This window comes from Kogia breviceps, chromosome 15 (assembly GCF_026419965.1).
Source record: "Kogia breviceps isolate mKogBre1 chromosome 15, mKogBre1 haplotype 1, whole genome shotgun sequence".
Lineage (NCBI taxonomy): Eukaryota > Metazoa > Chordata > Mammalia > Artiodactyla > Physeteridae > Kogia > Kogia breviceps.
Window position 1 is genome coordinate 68,360,694 of NC_081324.1, and position 6,289 is coordinate 68,366,982.

At 41.1% G+C, this 6,289-nt stretch overlaps 1 pseudogene; it reads left to right on the forward strand.

The window, feature by feature from the left end:
- The first annotated feature begins 936 nt into the window (after window positions 1-936).
- Window positions 937-1,320, forward strand: LOC131742437 (thioredoxin domain-containing protein 17 pseudogene; annotated as a pseudogene).
- The last annotated feature ends 4,969 nt before the right edge of the window (window positions 1,321-6,289 follow it).

Genomic DNA, 6,289 nt, shown 5'->3' on the forward strand with positions numbered 1-6,289 from the left:
CCACTGGTCAAGTCTGAGACAATTTGAGAATCAAAATAAATAATGTAGTAATAGATTTTTTTAAACCCACTGAGTACAATAGTACTCTGTGAGTTGATATCGATATGAATAACTAAATAAATAAGAAGGGAAAGTTCTACCTCACAGTAGAATTCCAAGGAATAAATGCAGAATGAATGATAGAATTAGGAAATCACTATTTGGAAATCACTATGGTAAGAATTAATTTAGGTAAGAATCGTCAATGGATCCTAGAACTGTGAGTGAAGATCTAATGAGGAACAGGATAGGTAGCTATCTTAAAATATCCTTCTACAAAATAGGTATTATTAATAAGTACAAAAGCTACTAATTAACTTTAGGAGACAACATCTTAACCAATTGGTAAAAGTTAATATCACTGGTTATGGGACAAATTGACATCTCCTGCTTCCTGATATGATGCACCGAGAAGAAAACAGCATCACTGTGTGGTATTCCTGCCCAAAACACATAAATCATGAGGTCACATCAGACAAACCCACACTGGGGGTCATTCTACAAAATAATTTACCCATACATTTCAAAAATGTCAACATCAGAAAAGACATGAGGCAGGCTTCCCTCGTGGCGCAGTGGTTAAGAATCCTCCTGCCAATGCAGGGGACACGGGTTCAAGCCCTGGTCTGGGAAGATGCCACATGCTGCGGAGCAACTAAGCCCGTGCACCACAACTACTGAGCACAGGCTCACCTGTGCTCTAGAGCCCATGAGCCACAACTACTGAGCCCATGTGCCACAACTACTGAAGCCCGCGCACAGCAACGAAGACCCAACACAGCCAAAAATAAGTAAATAAATAAATATATTAAAAAAAAAAAAGACATGAGGCCCCACCCCGCATGGAGCCTCTCCTGGCGGTGGCAGAACCCAAGACACCTCCAGTGTTCCGATGGCATGCTCTCTCGATGGCCCACTACGGAAGAGGTGAGCGTGTCTGGCTACGAGGAATTCACACAGGTGGTGAAGCAGCACAGTGGCAAGACCATTTTTGCCTATTTTTCTGGTTTTAAGGACGCCGAAGGCAAAAGCTGATGCCCCGACTGCCTGCAGGCTGAACCAGTCGTACGAGAGGGGCTGAAGCATGTTGGTGAAGGATGGGTGTTTATCTACTGCCAAGTAGGAGAAAAACCTTATTGGAAAGATACAAATAATGACTTCAGGAAAAAGATGGAATTAACTGCAGTGCCTATAGTACTTAAGTATGGAACACCTCAAAAACTGGTAGAATCTGAGTGTCTTCAGGGCGACCTCGTGGGGATGTTGTTCTCTGAAGATTAAGATTTGATGATGGCAATTGTGTCTTTATTTCCTGATTTGCTCTAGAATAAAAGAATCTGCATACTCGCTTTGAATTCATGTTAGCAATAAGTAAATAAATGATGATGAAAAAAAAAAAAAAGACGTGAAAGGACTGAGGAACTGTTCCCAGTTGAAGGACACTAAAAAGCATGATAAACACCATATGCAATGCTTGATCTTGGAACAGATCCTGGACTTTAAAGGACAGTATTTGTGTATTTATTTATTTATTTATATTGAACTATAGTTGACTTACAACATTGTGTTAGTTTCAGGTGTGCAGCAAAGTGATTTGGTTATATATATATATATTCAGATTCTTTTCCCTTGTAGGTTATTATGAGATATTGAATATAGCTCCCTATGCTATACAGTAAATCCTGTTGTCTATCTATTTTATATATTGTAGTGTGCATCTGTTAATCCCCTACTCCTAATTTATCCCTCCCCTGACCTTCCCTTTGGTAACCATGTTTGTTTTCTATGTCTGTGAGTCTCTTTCTGTTTTGTGAGTAAATTCATTTGTATTATTTTTTAGATTCTGCATATATGTGATAGCATATAATATTTGTCTTTCTCTGACTTACTTCACTTAATATAGTATTCTCTATGTCCATCCATATTGCTGCAGATGGCAATATTTCATTCTTTTTTATGGCTGAGTAATATTCTATTGTATATGTATATATATACCACATCTTTATCTATTCAAATGTCGATGAACATTCAGGTTGCTTCCATGCCTTGACTATTATAAACAGTGCTGCTATGAACATCGGGGTGCATGTATCTTTTTGAATTATAGTTTTCATCTTTTCCAAATATATGTCCAGGAGTTGGATTACAGAATCATATGGTAGCTCTATTTTTACTTTTTTAAGGAACCTCCACACTGTTCTTCATAGTGGCCATAACAACTTAAATTCCCACCAACAGTGTAGAAGGGTTCTCTTAAAGGACATTATTAGAAGAATCAGAGAAATTTGAATGGAGTTTGGGGATTAGATAGTGATACTGTATCTCTCTACATATGCTAATTTCCTGATTTTGACGGTTGCACTGCTGCTATGAGGAGAATATGCCTTGGTTTTAGGAAACACATGATGAAGTATTTAGGAATAATGGGGCATCATAACTGAAACTTATTCATAAATAGTTCAGAAAAAAATTGTGAATATATATATGAGATACACAGTGAATATATATATATATATATATATACATATATGACATACACACATACATACAGAGAGAGACTGATAAGGCAAACACAGTAAAAACTTAACTGGTGAGTCTTAGTAAAAAGTCTGGGCTTCCCTGGTGGCAGTGGTTAAGAATCCGCCTGCCAATGCAGGGGACACGTGTTCAATCCCTGGTCCAGGAAGGTCCCACAGGCCGCAGAGCAACTAAGCCCGGGCGCCACAACTACTGAGCCCACATGCCACAACTACTGAAGCCTGCGTGCCTAGAGCCCATGCTCCGCAACGAGAGAAGCCACCTCAATGAGAAGCACACATACTGCAATGATGAGTAGTCCCCTGCTCACCGCAACTAGAGAAAGCCCACGTGCAGCAACGAAGACCCAACACAGCCAAAAAAAAAAAAAAAGTCTGGGTGAAGAGTCTGCCGGAACTCTTTGTACAATTCTTGCATCTTTTCTGTAAGTTTGAAATTATATCAAAATCAAAAGTTAAAAAAAAATCAACAAGCTCTTTATTAAGAACCAGAAAACTTATCTTATTTCTCTTTCTTTTTAAAGTTATGTTTCCATTCTACTTTCCTTACAGGCTTTTATATCAATGTAATATAGTTTTATGTTTAAAAGTCTACTATTGATTACCCAATAGGCTACCTTGCATAAAAATATACACATTTAAATATTTTAAAGCTTTCTTCAAACCATAAGAAATTATTCTACATGGAGCTATCATAACAATTAAAATCAGTACAAATTTTACAAAGTTTATCAAAACAACAAATATTCCAAATTTTTATAATTATAAAACATAGAGAGTAAAATGATATTGGAAATGTATCTTTGCACCACGTATCAGTGGATTAATAGTACTTATTGCTATAGTGAGGCAGGATTCAGCATTAATTTTATTCCTTTTTTTAATTAAAAAAAGTGCCCCAAAACATTGTTCGTATAACTAAATGGATGGGGAAGGAAGGCATTTTGTTATAACGATGTCCTTCAATTGTTTGAACATCTTTTTTTTTTTTTTTTTGTGGTACGCGGGCCTCTCACTGCTGTGGCCTCTCCCGTTGTGGAGCACAGGCTCCGGACGCGTAGGCCCAGCGGCCATGGCTCACGGGCCCAGCCGCTGCACAGCATGTGGGATCTTCCCGGACCGGGGCACGAACCCGCGTCCTCTGCATGGCAGGCTGACTCTCAACCACTGCACCACCAGGGAAGCCCTGAACATCTTTTAAGTTAGAAGCCAAGTCACATAATGACCTATTATTAAAAATCATTGTATTCCAGTACCAGCTGACAACTCAATCTTGTCTTCCATCAATTTTGTCGAAAGCAAGGAATTAGAACCAGTGGAGTTGGAAAGGGATTGATACTCAGTGATGAGGGTCATTTCCTTTTTCAATCTCATCACCAATAGCTTGACTGGTCTATTTGTTCGAAGCCCCAGAGATTTTTCTACCTCAGGGCAGTGCACCTTGGGAAGATTAAGCGTGAGTGATGTGAGTGAAGAGCGCTAGAATGGAGACTGTGAAAAAGACAGGTGGGAAAAAGAATCAATAGCCACCTGTGGTCAGTGGCTCCCATATTAGAGAGCAGTTCTTGAATTTTAGTTTCAGATTGCTACTGGGTTTGGTGTAGTTCTTTTACTTATTTAGACTTAATGTTCTACTGTTTCTTGCATTTCACAAAGACTAAGAACTTTGTATTTTATACATTTTATAGCTCTTATCACAAGTGCCTAGTAACTGTTTTAAAATATTCCTGGCATCAGATACAAGAATTATCAGAGAAATGTTACAGAGAGGATATAAAACTGTTCAAAGGTTTGGCCACGAGTGTTCACGATTCCACGGACAGCAATCTGCACTGGGTCCAATTACTGTTTTTGAGTATGATTTAACATGTTTATCAAAAAGATGAAAGCCTTGAAAACAAAGCTGGGGGAGTCAATTTCAACATTCCATTTCTACCCAATTAACCAAGACTAAAATGCAATCCACTGGCTTTTTCTCCACTGCAGGAGCATCTTGTACCTTCTCCTTATGGTTACTCATTTACACCATGATGGACTAATAGAGGCCTCATGCATTTTCTTTTCATGTCTAGATTTAAATTTCTTCTAGTTTCCCTGAGATTTCTTACACAGTGCCAGACGTTCTTTTGACATTCACAAATATTTACTTAAATAAAAGACTGCATGACAATTACATGACTTTTCTCAGAACCTCTTACAGCTTTCCAAGGTCCTTTAACAGGAACGAGTAGGTCTCAACCAGAAGGTATTCTGAAGAATTCTCCCCAAAGGTCCCAGGGCCAGGGAGTGAGTCTCCCACCCCTACAGGCACTTTAGGACCTGGCTAGCTCAAGGCTGATGGGAGTTAAAAAGGAGGCAGGCTGTTTTGTCCTGGTCTCTGATTAGCCCCCATCTCTTTTCCAGTCCACAGAAGCAGCCTGTGTTCAGGACGGCCTGAGCTGGGCCAGCTCAGTTTAAATAAAGTCATTGATTTCACTCTGCCAATTTGGAGAAGAAAATACTAGGAGGCTCACGGTCCAGTCCTGGGAATGATGGAAACTATGCCCTTGAAAGGGCCTATATATCAAAAGACTGAATTGCTTTCATTCATTCCTTCTTCCCATACTGTTTTCTTCCCACCAAAATATAATTGAAGAGCTAACCTGACTTATTAACACCGAAGAATTACCTGGAAGTGTTCTATCTTTTCACTTTTTGCATATCTTCCAACCACCAGCTACGAGATTTACTCATCTCTGCATCCCGAGAACCTAGAACAGTGCTGAGCATAGAGGAAGCAGTAACTACTTAGTAAAGAAAGTATTGCTTTGTAATTCTAGGGAACTTAACATTTTGTAATTTGCTTCAAAAAAGTGAAAATGCCCGTGTGGGGTGTTTCCTCGAGTTTCTCCATTTTAATATTCCTGTGTCTAAACTGGTCCCTAGCTACCGTGGAGGCCCCTCTTTCACAAGTCCCCCCACCCACTCCGCCCCTTTGCGCCGCAACAGGCGGGCAAGAGCCCTGAACCTCCCCTCATGTCTTATACGTGACATTTTTTCTTTTCATAATAATAATAACGTACACTCATAGCAGAAAGTTTAGAGATGCAAAGAAAAATGAAATTACACGTATTCCCGCCACTCTGAGAGAACACTACGTAAGGTTTATTAAGCCTTCACTATGAGCTAAACCTAGTTTTAAAACTCGCGATCTCACTCCCTAAAGACTTATTTCGCGGAATTTCTTTGCAGGCTTTTTTCTAACCCAAGCCCCGATTGGAGCTGGTCTTTCGATTTTCTGCTCAGCTCCGGGCCCTAAGTGGCGCACAAGATACAATTCTGTCAGGGGCTGGTAAAAATCTGTGTCTCCGTAAAAATTGGTCTGGAAATCTCTCGGTTTGGAATTAAACTCTGCGTCAGCCTAGGGGGGAAATTCCATTTATTGAGGAAACTCCGCCTGGCTCCGGACCCTTCCTCACGAGCACCGGACTTCCCTAGACCTGGCCCTCCGGTCACCCACACCCTCCCAGCGCGGAGTTACGCCTACCGCTCACCCCGGCGAAAAATGCCCGGCACCGCGGCCGCCACGCTGGACGCCCTGGCCCCACCCCCTCCGGATCGGCCGGACCAATGGGTGCCAAGATAGGCCTGCGTCACTCGGAGCTTGCCAATCGCGGAGGGCCACGATCGTTGAAAGGCTGGGCGCGGCGGGACCGGCCCACTGGGCGGCGGGG